The sequence below is a fragment of the Crocodylus siamensis genome, chromosome 5 (assembly GCF_052110815.1).
Source record: "Crocodylus siamensis isolate JL-2025a chromosome 5, ASM5211081v1, whole genome shotgun sequence".
Lineage (NCBI taxonomy): Eukaryota > Metazoa > Chordata > Crocodylia > Crocodylidae > Crocodylus > Crocodylus siamensis.
This window is the reverse complement of record NC_143399.1, coordinates 103501533-103524055: the sequence shown is the minus strand read 5'-3', so window position 1 is coordinate 103524055 and position 22523 is coordinate 103501533. Positions and strand designations below refer to the sequence as shown.

General features: G+C 40.7%; 1 protein-coding gene across 1 annotated transcript in view; it reads left to right on the top strand.

Moving 5' to 3' along the window:
* CDH12 (cadherin 12) overlaps positions 1-22523 on the top strand; it is a 953181-nt gene that overhangs the window by 719 nt on the left and 929939 nt on the right. The gene's annotated exons all lie outside the window — the stretch shown is intronic.

Here is a 22523-nt window from a genome sequence, read left to right as displayed (position 1 = left end):
TGTTCTGTTTGGAAAGCAGCTATGTGAATAAGATATGACACAAAACTTCAGTGAAGCAGGATCTCACTTATAAATTTTAAAATTAATTCCTCTCTCTCATTCTCTGTCTCTTCCCCTCCCCACCCCCTTTTGGGAAGCTGCGGATTGGAGGGGGTCTGGTGGCACAGGGAGGGGGCAGGAGGAGAGGCAGCCAGTACTTTTCACATCACTGACCTTTAAAGAGATATGTTAAGCTTAAGGAAAGAGAGCAAAAATTAAGAATTTTACTTCAAGTAACTTTCAAAACAACTTGATAAAACCTATTGTTTGTTTGCTATTTTTTATATTTAGAACTAGATGGCAGAATTAGTTTTCTAGCAAGACATTAATTCAGCCTTGATGAATAGGGTATTTAAATGCAACCTCTGACTTACTATTGTCTGCATTTCAAAATGGTCTTTCACAAATTACTCATGTGGTGATAAGTAAAAAAGACATAATCCTTATAAAAATATTAAATGAACAGATTAGCTCTGAATGAGTAATCATGTTGCAAGCAAGCCTTTTAGAAAGAGATATTTTTATTTCTTTTTCTTGCTAAATGTTTGTTAAATAACTAACTGGTTTTAATGCAAAGTAGAAATGTAAATGGCTTTAATTTCAGTAGATATAGATTCTGATCTGTTTTATAGAACATGTTAATAGACAAATCTCTCTTATTTTAAATATACTATTCACTGCATGGATAGAAGATTTACATTAATTTTTCTGTTCTATCAGTGTTGGTTCTCAGTTTTCCTTTATATATTGAGAAATGTAACTACAGAAGGCTAAAAAAACCTAACACCCCCCAGAAAAATCTAGGCACTGTGCTGGGTAGCATCCCAAAGCATTTTTTCCTCTACTGTTTTCAAGTTCATCTGTGGATTACAAAAGCGTAACAATTCAAGCATACTAAGCAGGTGTTATGGTAATGCACCTTTCAATGTCTATGGAATCACACTAAATAAAACTGCACCAGGAGTAAAATGTTTCCATGAAACACAGTGTCTAGAATTCAAGATATTATGATATATATGAACCAGCCAGGAGATCTTAATTTTATTCCTATCAACACATTCTTAGAGATTTCACTGATCACAATGAACTGTCTAGACATTTCCAGGATTTACACAAAATATTTCCTCAAACCAAAACCCAGATACAGTTCATAAGCAGTTAACTGGTGAATTGATTTGGAGTGCTCAGGAATGTATCAGCACATAAACTAGAGGCTCACATCTTAACTAATTAAACTAGTTGCCTAATGCTGTTCTGTGCTGAGATCAAAGTGTCCTTTCTGGAGATAGTATGGAAAATATATTCTCTTTCTTCTAGTAATAAGAAGCAAAATGCCCTAATGTGAAAAGGCTTCCTTAGAAAAAAACCTATTTGTTTTTCCCACAGCTACCATTTAATGACACATGTTTTTCTTCTGCCAAAGTTTTACTTTAGATTAATTTGCAAAAAAAAAATTTTATTGATTGCCAAGTCCATGGATTCATTTATCTATTCTGCTGGATAGCTTAGCAGCTGGAGATAATATGATCCCCCACAGTTTATGTTCTGTTCACAAACAGTAGATGGAGGTTTGCCCACTAAGAATGCTCAGTTCCTGGTAGCCTATCATTTTTACAGCCATATAAGAAAGAAATAGTATTTTCACTTGCAATGACCTACAGTATGGAACAGATAATGATGTGCCAAATCTAAATGTCAGGGTTCCTTTATTGTACTCGGGTACACATTCTGCACCCGTCAATGGATATTTTCTCTTTCCAAAAAATTCCTATCAGCAGCCAAAAGCTAGAATGGTTAGAAACCAATTTTCGTGAGGCAAATAAATACGCATTTCATATAACTATTTTCTCTTCGAAGCTCAGATTACTCAGCAGTTGAATCATCGTGTCAGCTATGCATACAAACACTCTACATACCTAAGTGTTTTCCCCTAAATTATTTTAATGATGTGACCTTTCAGTATATGAGTGCTCTAAAATATATTTGTATTTCTACTTGTATAAGGAAAAGGCTTAAATATTCCACTCTTACTGACTATATCTAGATGTTTTGGGGGATGTGGTCACCCTTTATGTAAGGGTATACTTATAAATACTTCACAGAGTCTTAATAAATAATAAATGTTTCATTATATAGTTATTGAATTATCAGAAAAACTAACAGGCAAATAATTTGCATGCAAGTGCCTTATTTATAAATACTGCAAATAATCTTATCAGTAGATGACTCGTGTATAACATGTTTATGGCATCTATTACCCATATTTTTTCTCTTCATAAATTTGCTATTTATATAAATGTATATAACTATAACCAGGATCTCATACAGGGTGTATTCAGAAAAGTTATTGAAATAAATTATAATGTTTAGAAAGAAATGGTTGTGAAGAACAATAATTGACTTCATAACAACTCTCTTCACACAGTCCTTTGAAAAACGGGTAGGCAAGAATTTAGGTGCACATACATGCACCTATTATTTGTACAGACATGCAGTTATCTGATTGGTAGGTGGGAAGTGTTCACGCATGTGTATGTATGTACATACATACATGGGTATCTCATTTATAGAGACCAATTGCAAGCCTCCGTTTAACTTCATGGGATATAACTCAAGCCAAACATGCTAAAAATGAATTACATTGACAAAATGAAAACATGCATATACTAGTCAGGTTTTTTTTTTGGTCATGGTAAGGATAATTGTGTATGAGCATTAACTTTGTTTGAGAAAAACATACAGATATATATATTTTTCATAATCTTTAAGATAATGTATCTTCTCAGATAAGATACCATATTTGTTTTTGAATATTATCAGTTTTGTCTATGTGCACACATGCATATATATTGCAGATATACTATTATCAGAATAATATGATAGTCATAAAAGGTATTTTTTGTGTAAATCCTTTCTCTAATGGTTCTAACAATGTATGACAATTGTTAATATTAACAGCATCCTTGAGAATTTGAAGGTAGATGAGAGTTAAGTTCTATCTCCCATACTTTATCATTATGTGTAAGCAGTGTATAATATTGTCAATACTAAATATCTAAGTAGGATATGAAATCATGTTGTGGTGGGAACTTCCACTTTGACTTTGCTAGTGGAACACAATTATCCACTTAGAAGTCACATGACTATAATAAAGACCAACTTCTACCTTTTAGGTATATTTTTGTTAAAGAATCAGGTTTTTCCCTGATAAACAATACATTGTAACAGTAGAAATAGTGAGACTTGTATAATACAACATCCTGTAATACCATCAGTGTAGATCTCATCAGCTCATGAAAATCTACAATGTAAACATCATCTGTTAAATTGGAAGCCAAAAGAATGATTAAGAAAAATAACTGTATAAACATTGTCATGCTTAAAAAATAAGATACGTTTGTAAATATTTAAAGGTCCTATTTGCATAGGACACATTTTAAACTTTTTCCAACATTATGAGCTCCCTTTTAAAAAAATAATATTTCAGCATGTAAAATACAAACTGTTAATACTGCAAGGTAGCAGAGAGACAGAAAAATAATAAATTAATGTAGATCCAATAGCATGAAGATTTTCTTAATTTAATTGTAGCTTTTCTGCTCACATACAAAGGAGAGAAATTGTAATATTTATACACTTCCCTACTGCACTCAAATTATGTGTATTTACTTACAGGCTCTGCATTACCAATTTGTAACCCATTGGTTTATAAAACAGTTTGAGAGATGCTGAATACAAAAAGCTCTATATAAAGCCAAATTCTGTTCTACTTTAAAAATGACTCCTAAAACTCTCCACTTAACGTGGATGTATATACATATTCATACTTTTGTATACACACAAATACTTTAAGTGAAGATATTGTTATGAGTCATTTAAAAAGTAGAACAGATTTTGATTTTATAGTGCACCTATAATACTCAGGGTATCACAAAGTACTTTACAGAGCAGTGAGTTATTGGGCTTACTGTAGAGGGTGAACAGACAAATGCTACTGAGAAGGAATATTCTAAGTACTGCACTCAGTGAAAAAATGTCATGTGATCTTAGCTTTGACTTACGTAATAGACAGTGATAGCCAGAAGGAACCTGAATTATATTTTTTTAATGAAAAATGTTCTTCTTCCAACAGTACTCCTCTAACTACCATAGAATAACTATTTGCCCTACTTGCCATAATATATTGATCTACATTTAAAAGTATCATATTTTAAAAATGGATATATCATAGTAGTAATTGACAAAAGGTGGTGAAGGGTGTGTACATAGATATGTGCATTAAGACTGTTTTGTGTGGTGACCAGATCATATCTTGTAAACAATGCCTGGCATGTAAGCTACATAAGAGACTTCAGTGGGAAATGTAGAATAAAGTAGTTAGATAGGCCCCAATTCAAGAAAGCACATGTCCTATTTAGGACATCACATAATTACATGTCTAAGACATGGATGTCTTCCTTGTGTCTTTTTTAATACGGTTTTCAAGGCCTCTATGGCAAGGAAAGTACTGTTTTTTTCCTGAACAAGACACATACCAAGACTTTTGACGGCTCATGCTCAACAGAGATTCTATAGCATTAGTTGACAGGACAGAGGTCCAAAATCTGGTGTTCTGCTGAAATTTCTGGTTTAGCAGTTCTTTTCTTGACCTCAGTTCACTTATTGGTTTCTGGTAGATAAGATACTTTTTTCTTTCTAGTAACAGCTATTGCTACTGTTAGGCACTCTGGATCAACTACTGTATTCTACTTAAGATGGCTGAATTGTGTTGATTGGTTAAGTTTACTGTGAATCTGACAGTTTGTCATTGTGTTTATATTATAAAGTGTTTTGAGGTTCATTGATAGAAGTATTCCTACCACCTGCAGTCATCCTTAACCATAAATATTAAAATATGTAAAACACAACTTCTAAGGGGACATCTCTTGGCTAGTGACTGGAAGTTTGATTGCTCAATAATGAAATTTTGTATGATCCCTGGCCAGAAGCAGGTCGAGGGAGGGTGCAGCAGTGTGATCACATCCCATTCTGCCACCACCATCCTAGGCTGACCCAGGCATGGAGGTGCCCCCACCTTGCTGTGCTGTAGCCTTGGGTTATGGCTATGTTGGGTACAAGGCTCAGCAGAGGACAGCAGCAGCAGCAGGCAAGTTTCCCTTTCTAGCACTTTCTTCTTGCCAGTCCCCAAAGTGTCTCCACTGGCCAGGAGCAGGTACTAGAAGGAGGACTCTGCCCTCAACCACCACTGTCCTTTGTTGACATAGGCATGCAGGGAGTCCCAGAGATGCTCCTGCCCCACTCATACCATGGGCTGCAGGCAACAGTTGTATGGGGAGCTTGGCTCAGGAACCAGCAATAGTGGCAACCTGCAGGTTTCTCTTTCCAGCAGCTGCTCCTGGCCAATAGAAGAAACTGTGGGGTTGGAAGATGGGCAGAGAGCAGACACTGGAAAGAATAACCTTCATACTACTGTTGCGGCTATCCCCAGCTGAGTCTAGCACCCTGCCTAGCTGCTCCACAGAGCTCTGGCTGAATCAGGGCAGAAGCAGTTCTGGGGCTCTCCCCCTGTAGAAGTCAGATGGGAACAGCAGGCTGCATGGATAGGTGTCCACTTCCTTTGTGCACCTGCTCTCTGAGTGGCTCCTTGATGTTTCCCATTAACCCAGGTGTTCCAGCAGTACCTCAATCCCAAATTTCCCTCATTTTCTGAGAGTCAGTGTGCTGCACCACTCATCTACCCTGTCTGGATCCATTCATGTTCCTGGCAGCAGTGTTTTGACCTTTGCTCATTCTGACTCTCTGTAAATGTTCTCTGTTTCATCTTTTTAGGCCTTATTAGTTCTAGGATGCACTATAGCAGGGGTGGCCAGCTTGTGGCACATATGGCACAAATGGCATGGGCAGCCCTCTGTGTGTGGCATGTGGCACATTGGGGAGGGACCAGGGAACACATCAACAGATAGGGTAAGGAGCCAAAAGCAGAGAAACCAATCAAGCAAGAAGCACAGGTCAAGAAGCAGATAACAGACTGGTATATCAAAACGCAAGCACAGGGTAAGGAGAAAAGAGCACAGTGCCATACCAGGCAAGGTAAGAGAATCAGAGTGGCACATGAAGAGAGTGTGGGCTTAATTTATGGCACACCTGCTAAAAAGGTTGGCCTCCCACTGTGTCACAGTCTTGTGAAATCATTACAATTGTTATGAAGGATTATAGAGCATGCTTTGAGCTATAGAGACCCACTTTTACTGAACTGAGCACCAGAAAGAATACAATTCTGAATGAAAAAATTGCTCTGATTGAGGGCTTGGCATGTTGTTATACTGAGTAGAGTTGAGTATGAATTAAAAAAAGTAGGACTGAGAATTTGGAATAAGGCATGCCTGAAATCCCTTCTGAATAGAACGGTCAAGTTGAGAAAGTTAAATTGAACCTGATTAAACAGAACCTGGTAGTTTAAACTTTCCTATAGTTAATGAAAACACCCTACACTGACACTGAATCCTTATCGGTGACATGAAACTAGGTGGCTTGCTAAAATGACATATTGATTAATAAGGAGCACATACCTTGTGTACACACAAAAGAAACTATGCAACCTGGACTGCATCACTCTTAGAACCACACAGTAGGGAGAAAGCTGGGTTAACTAAGAGACTGGGGGATTTTCTCTGTACCAGGGAATCCAAAACCAGTACAGCTAACTCTGTTGGCAGCATATGGTAGACATTTGGTCAGGAAAAAAGAGTACAGCTATAGTGTTGCTGCTGTGATTGCAAATCCTGCCTCCTGGTAATGTCCCTTGGAGGTCTGTTGCAACTGGCACAACTTAGAAAAACCCTACCAATACATTAAGAAATATCTTGGAATGTGACAATTGGACTGAGGATTGATGAGTTGCTTCAGAAAGTACCCAACAATTACCCAATCCCATGTTATCTCTTGATACCTCAGAATTTAACTACTCATTGGAATAGGCTCTCTTGTGAAATTTCTATTGTTTTCTTCCGGGTTTGGCTGGATTGATGCATGAAAATGAAAGATAATTTTAGAAGCTGACCAAACTTTATGAAGCTTTCAAGATGATTGAGTAAGGCTTTAGGTTTAATCCTCATCCACCCTACTTGCCTTTTTCCTGGTAAGTTTCACTTAGAAAATACTTTTAGCCCAAGGTCCAACCTTCTTCTTCAGCATCTGCGAGTCCTTAGAATCCATACATATTCTATTATAATGAACTTTTGGAAAATCATTTGGAGGCAAATTTTCACATGGAAATGCAGGACTTTTCCTATGCATATGTGAATGAGTGCTCACACAGGTTTTGCGTGCACTGTAAGGAGGTTTTCCAACTTCATACACAAATAGTTTGGTAGGGGCTTCCAAGTTATTTTAAAATAATGTCATGCTTTTTGCATGAAGTTCTAGTACACTATTTGTCATGGTGGAGCATTTTTAAAATGTATCCCTTTAAAAGTTTTTCAGACTGTGTGTATATATCAGTGATTCTTAACCAGGGTGAGATGCTTTCAAAGGTGTTGCAGTGTGCCACTCAGTGTTAGCCCTTAGGTGTGCAAAAATGTTTCGCAAGATAAACTCAGAGGGTACATCCCGATGAGTGCAGACATTTGTTTCCCCAGGGACAAGTAGCAGTGGTACACCCAGTGCCACTGCTACTTGTCCCAAGGGGAACGCCTGTACCACACACACTCTGGTGCAGGTTACCCTGGGTGGCATAGGGGAGGCTGGGGCCAGTAATTGTGTTGGCCCCAGGAGCCTTTACCTGGGGTTCTGGGGGCCTCTCGGGGCTGCAGCCACAGTCGGAAGCCTAGCCAGAAGCCAGAGCATGGCTCTAGCCAGTCAGGCTTTGGTATTGGGTGGCATGTGCTGCTGCTATGTGTGCCTTCCCCACTTTTCTTTTTTTACCCTGGGTTCTCTCAGGGTCAAAAAGCTCCCTGCACTGCAAAGTAGCAGCAGAGGGAATGCTGACATATGTGGTGTGTGGTGCCAGAGATGGGTTTGAGGTGCCACATGCCACATGTCTGTACTCATCTGGACACAGCCAGAGGGTGCTTGCAGATCAGCATGCACATGAAGGGGCATGCTTTTGCAGTGGCACAAATAACAAAGGCATGTATTTGTGCTGCTTTGTGCCCCAGGGCATGCCCCTGTATGAGTGCTCTGGAGCGTGCCAAATTGTCTCAGGTTAGGTAGGGGAAAACTGGAGCCAGCACCTGTGTCATCCCCAGTAGCCTTACCTGAGGTTCTGGAGACCTCCTAGGGCAGCAGTCAAGCCACATGGAGCCTGGCTGGCAGCCCGAGCATGGCTCTGGACAGCCAGGCTCCATTTCTGGTGGCGCACACTGCCGCCACATGTGTTGTGCCACTTTTTGGGGGGCATTTTTTTTATACCAGGATCTCCCGGCCAGGGGGGTGCATAGTTTCATAGTTTCATAGTAGCTAGAGTCGGAAGGGACCTAGGTAGATCATCTAGTCCGACCCCCTGCCTTGGCAGGAAAGAGCACCGGGGTCAGATGACCCTGGCAAGGTGCTCATCTAACTTCCTTTTAAAAATCCCCAGGCTACGAGCCTGCACCACTTCCCCTGGAAGCTGGTTCCAGGCCCTAGCCGCCCTGACTGTGAAGTAGCGCCTCCTAATATCTAATCTAAACTTACCCTCCGACAGCTTGTGACCGTTATTCCTGGTCACTCCTGGCAGCGCACGGGGGAACAGGGACTCCCCCAATACCTGCTGATCCCCCCTGACCAGTTTGTAGCAGGCCACAAGGTCCCCCCTTAACCTTCTCTTGTGGAGGCTAAACAGGTTCAGGTCCCGTAGCCTCTCCTCATAAGGCCTGCCCTGCTGACCCCTGATCATATGAGTGGCCCTCCTCTGAACTCTTTCCATATCGTCCACGTCCCTCTTGAAGTGTGGCGCCCAGAACTGGACGCAGTACTCCAGCTGCGGCCTGACCAGTGCCGCATAGAGGGAGAGGATCACCTCCCTGGACCTGCTCGAGATGCATCTGTGGATGCATGACAGGGTACGGTTGGCCTTCTTGACTGCCTCCCCACACTGCCGGCCCATGTTCATCGTGGAGTCAATGACGACTCCAAGATCCTTTTCCGTCTCCGTGCTGGCAAGAGGGGAGTTCCCCAACCTGTAAGTGTGGTGCCGGTTCTTCCTCCCCATGTGCAACACCTTGCACTTATCAGTGTTAAACCCCATCCTATTCTCATCCGCCCACCGTTGCAACCTGTCAAGGTCAGCTTGTAGCCTATTGCACCCTTCTAGTGCACCCACATCCCCCCACATCTTAGTGTCATCAGCAAACTTGAACAGGGTGCTTTCTACCCCCTCATCCAAGTCACTGATGAAGATGTTGAACAGTGCGGGCCCGAGGACCGAGCCCTGCGGAACCCCACTGCCCACGTCCTTCCAGGTCGAGAAGAACCCATCCACTACCACCCTCTGGGTGCGGCCCTCCAACCAGTTGGCGACCCATTTGACCGTGTGGGCATCGACACCACAGTCTCCCAGCTTTTTGATGAGGACAGGGTGAGAGACAGTGTCGAAAGCCTTCCGGAAGTCCAGAAAGACTACATCCACAGCAATCCCTGCGTCTAATGATTTGGTGACCTGATCGTAAAAGGCCACCAGGTTGGTCTGACAAGACCTGCCACTGATGAACCCATGTTGGTTGCCCCTGAGCATGCATTCCCCCGCAAGGCCCTCCTGGATGTGTGCCAGGATAATTTTTTCAAAGAGCTTACCCGGGATTGAGGTAAGACTAACTGGCCTGTAATTTCCCGGGTCCTCTTTTTTTCCCTTTTTGAAGATAGGGACAACATTGGCCCTCTTCCAGTCCTCCGGCACCTCACCAGAGCACCACGAGTGCTCATAGAGCCGCGCCAGGGGTCCCGCAATGACCTCGGCCAGTTCCTGTAGAACCCTAGGGTGAAGATCGTCCGGACCAGCGGACTTGAACACGTCCAGCCTCTCCAGAAGTACCCTAACTAACTCCTCGCTAACCCCTGGCTCAGGCGTGTCTCTCCCGGGGCCCGAGGGGGGCCCAGCAGGGAGGTGGCTGAACTGGTCCCTACTTAGGAAGACAGAGGCAAAGAAATCGTTAAATATGTTAGCTTTGTCATCTGTCCTGCAGGGGCCCCACATTACCCGGGACCCTCTTTTTACCCCCTATGTATTTGAAGAAGGACTTCTTATTGTCCTTAATCCGGGAAGCTAGTCCTATCTCCATCTCTGCCTTGGCCCTCCTGACTGCCCCCCTACATCCTCGGGCGACTGTAACATAGTCCTTCTTGGTGATGACCCCATCTCTCCATTGGGTGTATGCCTCCCTTTTAGCAAGGAGACATTCCCGGATGCTCTTAGTGAGTCATGGGGGTTTATGTGCCCTCCTGCTCCCTTTGACCCTTGTTGGGATTACCTCCCTTTGGGCATGGAGGATTGTCTCCTTAAGGAGCAACCACTCACCTTCGACATCTGATTCCCTTCCCCGTGTGTGCTGCATGTGGTTTACAGCACCTCAAACAGCTGTATGGCACCACAAACCACAAATGCACACTCATCTGGACATGCCCAGAGATGTCAAATAAGGGGTTATAGAGTTAAAAACAGTCCCGCTTGTTGTGGTCTTTCTGAGTTCTTTGCAACAGAATTGCTTTATTATTTTATTTTCCAGAGTCAAAAATTTGTGAAAGGTGTTACATGTGGCAAAACTGGTATTTTCTGAGGGGTGCCTTGAGACTAACAGTGGTTTATATACTAAAAAGCTACAATGAGATATACAAATTGCCATTTATATGGTGTTCTTGTCAGGCATGTAGTCAGTCAAATGAAAAGCCTGATTGCACAAGCAATTGTGGGAGTTGCAGGTATAAATGAATGCGTGTGTATAAACAAAATAGAGGTCTTGTGAAAATCTGGGCAGGCCCTTATATGAATCAGATACATTGATTGACTAGTGCTGTTACTGTATTCTTATATATGTTCTGTATCCTGGGGCTGTTCTTTTAAATGGCATCACTCCTTATTTCTGTCTACTGAGTAATAGGAACAGATCTTATTTTTAAGGCACCTGTTACTAAACTAGTGTCAGGACAATGAAACAAACCTGCTGCAAAAATGTGATGGTGGCCACTTTAATTATTCCCTTTGTACTCATCCATGTACATCAGAAGATGATGTGAACCTTTTGGTTTAACCAGGGCCTGTCTCTGGGCTAATTCTTGATTTCAAACTTGGTGGCTTGAGTGAAAAAGGAAAAACACAAAGATACGGGTACACAGACTGAAACAGAAGATGAGGCTTGCATGTAAGGCAGTCCTGAAAACAAGATCTTTTTTTCCCCCTCCAAAAGCATCTTCCCTATCAGAATGAAAATGAGACAGGAACTTGAACAGGGTGACATTAGAATTAAGATGCCTAAATCCATTTAGGTATTCCATAGTTGAAATAAAATCTGGCCTAAATACTTCAGTTACCAATTATACCAAGTACTGAACATTTTCTAACTGAAAACATTTGTTCGGCTTCATGTATTCAATGAGACTGATTCCTTGGGTCAGATTTTTTTTTAAGTCTTTTTTGCTAAAAACATAACTTTTTTTTTTCTTTTTTCCCCTAGCGTGGAAAGAGACACTGTGAAATGTATAGAGAAAGTCTAGGAAATTAATGCCAACACCAGCTTAGGAAGTTACTGTCTAGAAAACTACTGCCACCATACTCCTCTTTTGTGATTGTCAGCCTTCTGACAAAAATTTCAAGTCAAAAGTAGTCAGCAAATTCACCCCATATTTACAAATGGTTTTAGGCTAGCCAAAATTGCTTCCTCCCTTTTCCCCTACTCATCTCACTAGTGAATTCACTATGTGATGGGTGCGATTCGGAATAAAAACAAAGCTGTAAGTGTTGCATGCTCTAGTCTCTTGCTGAATCAGGGCCCTACTACCAACAGCAGCAGCAGAAACACTCTAGCAAATAGGGTCCAGCAGTGGAAAGAATCCAGTGTTACAACCAGTAAAATGAAGTAGCATAATGTTATAGCCACATGCTCCTTTAGCACTCCCAGAGCACACGTAGTGCCCCATCCAAAGTATTGAGAGTGAAAATCATGATGGCAGATTCTGATTCCCCTTGGGTGCTATGAGAAGGCAAGGTATAAGGCAGCAGGTTCCAGCTTCCTGATCCTGAGCTACTTAGCTCTAACAAGTCAAAACAGAAAGAGACCAGCATTAGCTTCTCCCACGGTCAGTCAGACTTAGCTCTGCTTTGTCAGTTTGTCCGTCTACTCTGACCCCTGCTCTCTTCCCCTACAAACACTCATGTCAACTAGTTAGCAAGGGTTAGCAAATCTTTCTGAGTTGATCCACTGCTGGGTGTTTTGAGTCCCCTTTGTACACTGTCCAAAGTAATCAAGCAGACTAGAGAATTCTGTCTCCTATCTCACCATACATGATGAAACTCTAAATGCTCAAGGATAAATAGTCTCTATAAATAAAAGTTAATGATCTAGCTTACCGGCCTCATTATTAATGTAAGTGGCATATCAGCTAGGTTAAATAAATACAAGGATAAGTTGGGTTCGAAGTCAGAGAAGGGGCTGCTGTAAGTATCTCTGCAGGCTTCCAAGATCCATGCAAAGCTGTTTGTGGTGCATAGGGACTTCATTATCATGTACATGAAAGTTATTTCACTGGCTTTGGATCCCATGGTTGTGGGTGCCAATTGGAGGATGGCTGAAGGAGGAAATCAAGTTCCCTAAGCATGAATATTAATAATGTTCTTGACGTTACGGGGGCAGGGAAACTTGGCAGTCCTTATCAATATAAGCAGCATGACATCCTGAATTGCACTCCTGTAGGTAGAAATCACCAAGGAGTTAGAGGAAGAATAAAGGGAAACAAGTATATGGTAAATAGAAGGCACATGATGATGCTGAAGAACAAAACAGCGTGAACAAGAGTGCTTACTTGTTTATTTTGTGGCGTTGTAAAACCCGACCACCAAATAGTCAGCCCCTGCATGGTTGCTCTTCTCTGCTCCTTGCAGTACAAAGAGGGACCTCTTTCACCACAGTGCATCATGGGTAGCCATAAAATAGTAATCTACAATGGAGAAAGTATCAGCTGTAAGGGGGCCATGTGCAGGGCTGGAAAGATGTGGGGGGAGAAGTGGTTGGCCCACCTTGCGTGGAAGCAAACAAACATCAAGGTGGAAAGAACACAGCAATGTCTAGAGCCTAGCATACTCCTAGCAGCATTCCCTACATGTGCTGGGTGCCCCCAGGTCCTGCAGGTTTGTATTCTCCCATAGTATGTATCTGGTCAGCAAATTGTTATATTCTCTGTTATGCAAACAACTCAAGAAATGTTAGCAGTTGTCTAAATACAGCTGAAGACAAACAAGCAAACAACACACCCCAACACCACACACAAAAAGATGGCAAGGCCCCCAAAATAATTCTTGATTTCAGCTTGAGTTCCAAAACATTTAGAAGAGAAAGGATTCTTTCTTCATTCAAGATTATATGCTCTCTTCATGTAATGTTCCTAATTCCCTGTGGTGTCCACAATTAAAATAAAGCTCCCAGGATGCACTAAAAAAGGGAGGAAATCTTTGAAAGGTTTGTCTTAATTGGTTCTGAGGCTCAGTCCTGTTATCTAAACTGAACAGAGTAAAAATCAGTCTTAACACCTGGACTCATGTCTATGCAAAATCCAGAGTTCCTAAAGTAGCAATTAAATGGCTTATTCTTAAAACCCTCCTAGGTTCAATTCAGTAGATCTGTTCTGAAGGGCAATGCTAATTCTTCATGAATTGCTGATTCATATTAACTGGCAGTGCTTTAATTTCCACATCATCCCAGAGTTTCTTCTGAACAATTTGCGCTGTGAACACCCACAAGGAATGACTTTTTTCTTGTCTCATGCAAATCCTAAATTGTTGTGATTATACATGTCCAACCATATACATATGAATAAATATATATACATACATGCCATGTTATATGTATTAAAAATAGCAATGAAATTAAATAAACTCTTGGTTTACCATCTCCCCTACCTCCCTGCTAACCCAAGTGCTTACAATTTTACTTGTGCTCAAGCTGTATGTTCTAATAGAATATAAGTCCTTGGAGCATTAACAAATCTCTGAGCTTTTAAATAGACTGTGACCTATTCATTTAGAGGGCTACTTCAATAAAGCAATAGCTCACTTAGGTTAATGATGGATCATGGTGTGATTCGATTTGCAGAGTGCAGGCTTGCCCATTATCCCCTAATGTTTGTGTGGGTCATGCTATCGCATCCAAATAATGAATCACACCACCCCTTGCTCGTGGAGATGCCCTGGTGATTACAGGAAAGCTTGGTATGCTAGTCCACAAAGCCTTGAGGGTTCTGTTGGCCACTGCTGAATTATTATTTTTGGCCACAATTTGATAAGGCAGGCAAGGGTCAGGTTTCTCTGTGATTGCGACACCTGCCCCTTGCGGTTCCACGAGGCCATCTGGCTGAACAGACGGCTTGGACATTAGCAGAAATCAGATCTCTGTCTCTCTGCCTGTGCTCCTGGTTTTTCTCTCTTGGTGGGGAAAATTAGCTGACCCTGACCTGCTGTGGTGGATTATTTACAGTGGTTGCTGCTCATATTTTTTTCTTTTCTTTATGCCTGATCATCTTGTATGAAGGTGCAGCAGTTAAAAGACAAGGAGAGAGCACATAAGTACTTTCCAAAGGCTTTCTACTGATTGTGGATGTCACGTAGAACATGAAGTGATACAGGCAGTGATACAGAAGGAAGCAAAAGATATGTTTTCTAACTGTGAATGCACTGCAGTGCCAACACGACAATTTCTTTTTTCAGTGCTGGCACGCTGTCATTTACTCTGCAGGACTCTCCTCACATAGGCATAGTAATTTGAAGCACTCTAGGTGACAGGAATGGGCAAATGAGATTTTGTAAATTTTGTATGTACATAAATGTTACTAAAGTTTATATTCTCTTCTCTCTCTCCATTGATGCACTGGGTATTCTGGCCAGCCACTACATTCACATGCAGTAACCATCAGGCTGCTCACTGGTCCAGCTGCTCTGGGACTGAATCCTGTTAAATGCTTCCAGTATCACTGCCATAAACCTCACCTTGCCTAAACGTAAAACACTTCTAGTTAATATAGAATACAACTAAAACGGCCAGAGAAATTGGTTTATTATGTTTTCTTACTTTAAGACCTATGGCTTATGGACATGAAAGGGGGAGGGAGGAGAGGGGAAGGGGCAGAAAAGAAAACTACTTTGTTTGCTATCAACTCCCAAGTAATATAGATAAAGGAGAGATCATTGCAAGATAGAATGCTGGCTCTCCTAGTGAGTTAGTTGTGTTGGTGTTGTTTTTAAAGATGTTCTATCCATTTCTGTCATTTGGGAGAGGGAGGGAATTATATGGTGCAAGGGTGCTTTTCTGAGAACATTACATGAAGAGAGCTGATATTGTAAATTCCAAATGGGAAACCTCTGTTAACATCATTCTTCAATTTTCTTTGTTGCTAGACAATGATAAATGTAACAAAAAAGTCAACAAGTGTTCAACAAGTGTTCATTAGTGTTCACAAGCCAGTTTCTCTGTTTACCTACCACCTTGCACTCTCTGCTGCCATAAGAAGAATTTCATAAGCCTTGCAAATGCAAGAGAATTTTCTGGCAATCTAAATCAGAAGTTGGAAACATTATTCTATATGATCAAATTCGTGTTGTCCTGCTGTGTGGGGAATAAAGGAAAAAGATGGGCACTTACAACAAATGAATAAAATCATTTTATTTCTTTACAATACATTTGTCTCTCATTACATAACATTTATATTCTGGTCTAAATGCATTATGTGTTGACCTTCCTAGAAACAGCTGAGGATCACAAAAATTTAAGCAGATTTCAAAACTAAATTAGATTTCCCAGCTGTTTAGTGATATGTATTTATGGTAAAAATACAGAAAAATGGCTTTTGAAATGTTTACTGCATTAAAAGTCTGGAGAGTTTTGCATACTTTAATTTGCTGAGAGTTGTACCATATTCAACTCCCAGAAGTCACTGGTGATGATTATCTTTGAATTTTAATAGAAGAGTTTCTCCCCTCCCCTCACATTATCAATATAATCATTTTAGCAGATCAATATGTATTCACTTATTTTTAAATTTAAAGCTTGTGCCAGCTTATTCTCTCAATTGTTGTTCATACTCAAGCTCCATTTTATATGACTTAAAATTTAATAAGATATTCAAGGTCCACATTTAAACAGGCCAAAATCCAAGCCCCCAGTTTTGATCTCTTAGCTAATTATTGCCTCAGAGAACATTTTAGTGTTTTGATTATGGTTGAGATAACCTGGAAATTGTATAGATTCAGTTCATGTTCCTGCTTACTACGCCTGCTTTACTATATTTCTGAAGGTCTACAAGTGATCTGTGAGCTATGGGAACCATTTTGGAGGGGAAAATATCACTGATACCAACTCAGTGAATAGCTATAAATGTAACTCTGCTTCAGTAGCTTTATGGTAAGGTAGAATACCAATGAAAGCTGATGTTTCCATTTTTAATGGGTTTGTAATTCTCAGTTCTGTATGATTTGTTTATTAATGTTAATGTATATTGGTGAACTTGTACAGGCTATAATAACATAAGAAGGGTGTTGCCACTTGCTTTGCATTGTTTTCTGTCTTAGTAATTTTATGTTTGAAAGTGGAGGAATATATCTATAGTTACACATCCAGGTTGGTCTACTTTTACAATGCTATAATGGTATGGAGAGAGATTACTGGTATTCCCTATTTTATATCTTTGAATATGACTTAAACAGAAGAATCCTTTAAAACACAAGCAACTTTCTGTATAACCCACTTTAAGATCTACATGATAGCCTGTGGAATGAATTAATTCTTGTCCATGAATGTGAATGTTTGTTGTGGGGACGGGTATAACCTTTAAATGCTACTATATTTTGCTTTCTCTAGAACAGATAAAATTGGATTTGTTGTTGAGTGAGTCAGTGCTCTTTTAAAGAAATAAAGTCCAGATCTTCATAGGTAAAGGTCTATCCATCTTGAGGAGGTGGCCAGCTGTCCTAGCCGCCTGCAGAGGGTTTAGGATTGAGAGTGTGGTCGGAGGTAGAAAGGTAAGAAAAATTTATTCACTTAACAGAAACACAACTACGTGTAGTAACAAGACAAACAATGACAGACGAAAGCAGTTTGCATCAGCAGCTTATCTGAGTCCCCTCTGATACCTGATACACAGCAAGTTCTTCTTTCCACAATGTTCAGCAAAGTCAGGCACCCCTGAGCAGCACTGTCCAAGGGGTACCGGGAAGGACCCTGGAATGCAGTTCTTGGGTTCTTTATGGTCTAGGCAACAGCTAACTAATCCTTTTCACAGAGCTGCATCTTCCTTCTGAATGGTTTCCAAGTATTCCAGCTAATTTATAGCTTCTGAAGGACACTGTTAATGTATGACCATTCAGATTCCTTTTACTTCAACTGTCCTTAGACTGACCAATAGCAGTACAAGCCTTGCACTTCTTTGATAAGGTAATTTTAACTGTACCACAGGGAGGGCCTTACTACTTCTAGGCTTTGCTAAATTTACTAGGCCTTACTTTATACAAGGCCTCACTACATCTTAAACTATACTTAGGTTTTTAGCAACAACTTATAGCTTAATATCTAAACAAATACAGAAAAACACTTGGTCTAATCTTCATAGAGCCTTCAGCAAGCACCTTTATCACACAGACATACTTTTCAGCTTCCACAGCCAGCCAATTTTGCCAATTTTTCAGGCAAACTGTGGGGCTAGCCACCATTTTCATGATCTTATTGTGGTGGGCTCCACTACACCAATGGTTGAGGGGCCCTGGTGGCCTTGCTCCATGCCACTGATTGTTGCAAGGGTTGTGCATCATGCACCCTGCTCCTTACTATTGAAGGTGGAGAAGGGCAAGACCCCATGACAGACAGCCCTTTCAGCCAATCAACAGTGAGGGCAGTAGCCACCTTGCCTGCTCGCCTTTGTGCTGGCAGCTCATGGCCAGGAGGACTTCTGGCTCCCATTGCAGAACCAGCCTTATATTTTTAGTTTGGGGTTTTTTTTTTTTTTCTTTTCTTTTTTGGTTTGGGTTTTTTTCTTGGATATTTCACAGAGATTGCCTGGTTTTGGGATTTCCACAACATCTATGCAATTGCGATTTGAGTAGGTCCCTATTCATAGATATCAGCTATGGAAAATGCCTATTAAATTGTGTTAAAATTCCAAAACCCCACTGATTTCAATAGAAATTAAGTGTCTTTAATACCTCTGAGAGTGTGGCCCTTAGCTATTTGATTGAAAACTGCTGGAGTGTCAGGGGCTCAGGAAAAGACCATGAGACTTTTTCCCATCCTATCTGTAAGTCTTTAAGTCTCAGATGTTTGCTGACTACCAGCCTTTAGGAATCTCATTGGTTCTACATTAACACAAGTAGCATGTTGTGGAACGAAATTATACCTTTTCCACTGACAGGTGTTTATTTTTTTTTTTCCTCGTGATTAATTCCTGTTCTGACATCTTTCTGCATGAGGAAAAACTGTTATACTTTTTGAACATTAATGAGTACCACCATTTGTTGGGTGTCTTAATTCAGGAAACTCTTGCCTGATTTACATGAAATGTTATAGAAAAGTTCTGTGTCCTTAAGATCCAACTTACTAGTTTTGGAACCAATGTGTGCATCTTCTGCATATTTTTACATTTAGAAATGAGACAAAAATGTAGCCTTAAATTTTGGGTTGCTCCATTTCACTGCAACTTCATTTTATCCTCTGCTCAAGGAAGAAAATAAGAAGTTGCCAGCGTAGTAGTCCAATGTATGAACTTAACATGGATCAATTGGTTGTTGACACCAGGTTGACACAGCTGGTCTGCTGTTATATGCATAAACATTTCACCAGCCAATTTCTACATTCTGATGTTTTATTATCGTTATTTTGTATCCCACAGTTCCAGTTATGTTATGCAATTGCTGCAATCAGAGTTGGCATGGTGGGATGCAAAATAACAAAGGAGGATAAAAGCATGAAAGCATAAAAAAAGAGTGATAGCAAGTATTCCACATTGCTGAATCAACAAGAGGTACCCCCTGGAGACTGGATCTTGCTTTAGCTGTGGATTTTGAGAACAGCCATCAGTGCAAATTAATAGTATTATTGTTCATTATGATGCTTTGCGTATTGCAAGTGCAGTGTAAATATGAATTACTAACACCCCTGTTAATAATTAAGCATATATATATCATTTTTGCAGGGAAAAAAAGAGGTGATGCGAGTTTCCCAAAGTTGAACAGGATTGTCCATTTCAGAACCAGTTGTAGTAATGCTGGTTAAAAACTTCCTAGTGAAACAGTGCACAATGGAAACAAGTTTTTTGGAAAAAGTATCTGCTTTCAACAGAAAATTACGATTTGTTTAAAATAAAAAATGGAACTATGTATCTCATGGTGCACCATGACCATGGTATTTCTATAACTCACTAGCTCACCTCACTGAGAAATAAATGGGTGATGCATCACGGGAGGTGTAAACTGATAGGATTCATTTTTTTCTGAATTTCAGATTTTTCATGGGGCAAAGATCCTACACCAATATGGTATGACCTATTCTTATTAACAGGACTCAGGACTTTTTACTAAATTCTGAGCTTATTTTTTTTCTGTTATGCTGCCTCATAGATATGTTGTAACCAGTATTAACTGACATAGGAAGGTATGGGCTCTCCTTATAATGCTGGATCATAGGCAGCCAAATCTGGAAGTCACTTGAAGCTCAAGGGGCCAAAGGAGAGTGGATTCATGAATCCCAGGGACAAACTGAATCAGGAGGCAGGATATAATTTGGAGAACTGGGTCTGAGAACAAGCAGAGTCAAAAAGCTGGAGGATCAGGCAGAGCATAGAGTTGGAAGGCAAGGTGACCTGAGAAGCCAAAGAGACCAGACAGAGGCACAAACCAGAAGAAACAAGATACTCACTCCAGGTTCAGACTGAACCCTGTTGCCTGGACACTTCCTGTTCCAGGTCAGGGATTTATGTAGAGGAACCCCAGCTGGCCATTCCAGTGCTAGCTGTAGGATGACAAGCTGGGATTGAGTGGCCATGGTGCTCAGGCTTAGATCCCAGGTTCGAGTTTATGACCTTATACTTGCCTACCTTCAATAGAGGTTCTTATTCTGGTGTAGTCCTTTCTGTCAATTTATTTCATCACAACCAGGATGGGATTTACAGATGTGTGAGGACAATAGGCACTATGGGCTGTGCCAACTTGGTACAGAAGTTTAAAAGCAAGGGAACTAATCAAGTTTGGTCCTTGATCAGCAACATAAATAGTTACCTTGACATCAGACCTCTGACTTCCTTCTCTCAAGAATATTGTAACTGCTATGTCTTTTGATTGTTCTCATCTTTCTTTGCGGTCCCTATTGATGAGGTAGCTTAATGTTTTAAGTTTCTAACATGTGGCCATGCAATCTGATAAATATCCCAGCTGGTGAAATCTGAAAAAAAGTTTGCAATTCTAATAATCAGGAATCTGATCTGACCCATAGAGCCAGAAGGCTTTTCCTCTGCCTGCACTCATGCCAGGTGTTGCAATGGGTGGGGCAACTGGAAACTGATCCCACATTGCTACCACTTCTCTGTGCTTCTCAGTCTTCAGCTGCAGCACGGGTACAGCTTCCAGCTGATAAGGACCTGAGCCATGACTGGACAATTTTCAGCCGTGCCCATGGTGCAACCAGGGGACGAAGGAGTAATAGCAGGAGTGTGGACAGAATTCCAGCTGTCCAGCCCTGACACCACTCCCCACCAGCAGGCGGGCAGTCCTAGGGAGAAGTGATGGCAGCAGTGTGGGTGAAGTTCCCAGTTGCCTGGCCCTAGTGCATCTCCACTTCAGCTGGAAGTTGCAGTCATGCTGCAGCCAGAGAACAGAAGCCTATGAAAAACAGAGGTGTTGCCCATGTAGCTCCCAGCTGCCTAGCCGCTCCCTGCTTACATGGCTTAGAAGAATAATTAAGGAAGAAGAAATTTGACATTTCCTTATTCATCATTATTCCTTAATTAGACTACAACAAATCAGGATTCCTGGTTGGCTAAAACAACTCCAGATATAGTTTACTGCATTTTTCCATTGCAACAAGGTAAAGCATGAATTGTCTCTGAGTGCCAAAATGTCACAAAAGAATAAGAGGGAATCTTAAAATGCAGTAATCACTACCATGTCTGAAAAGTGTCATACAAGTAACTTATAACAACAAATGAAATGCTTCTTTTGTAAAATGGCAGTAAACATTTCTTCAATAGGTAGTATTTATGCATGAGTAGCAGAGAGGATCAATGTACTAAACCTGAGAGCGAAGCATTTATCTTGGTCTTGGTTTGCATAAAATGCATGCTGCATATACTTTGCTTACTATCAAAATACATCAGATGGGCCAAATGGATAATGATGATAACACATCTCTGAGGTCATTATAGCTTAATCTAAATGCTGCATGCAAAATTTAATTTAGGTTTGGTTTTTTTTTCTTTCCTTTTCCTATTTTTTTTTAAATTGATTATGTCTTACCAGTCTGCTTTTCCTTCAGTGCCTGCTGTACAATTCTGTTCGACACAAAGTTAATCTGTATGATTTTAAGGGGGGGGGTAAAAATAATCAAAATAATTTTAAAAAATATGCCTGATTCTGAACATAAGTTTGCACACTATTTGCTTGTGTTATTTACCTGAAGATTCACAAAGCTTATCCTTACCAAGTCTTAAATCCCCAGCATGTGCAGGGCAAATGCTCAGATACTTGCATCCAAATCAGATAAGTGCACAAAGAGCATGTGTGCATACAAAAAGAGCCTGTGCCAGTATTATTTTCCTTTTTCATTAAATCCTTTTTTAATAATAAAAAAGGTGATTTGTTAAAATTGCTTAATAATTATTAAGCAAGCTTTTGGGTTCAAAAACCCTTTGCCAGGCTAAGGAAGTTTTCAGCAGTTGGTGTGTGCTCTTCCTGGATGGAATGAAAAGTAAAGAAGCCAGAGGCTGGGCTGGTATGCATACAAGACAGGCAGTCAGTGAAAATGTAGATTGAGGAGTCAATGGGTGAAAGACAGGCTGCAGGGGGAGGGGAAGAGAAGGGGGATGAATAGTGGAGAGATACCTGGGGAGTCAGATGTCAGGCAGGTTATAATGTGTCATATAATGATCGGTATCCAAAATGATAAAATACAGACCACGTTATACAAGAAACCCACAGACCAACATACATATCTGCACAGAACCAGTAATCACCCTAAGCATACCAGAAAAGCTGTGATATACACCCAAGCCCTCAAATACCACCAAATCTGCACTGAAAGGAACACCCGGGATTGCCACCTCAACCAATC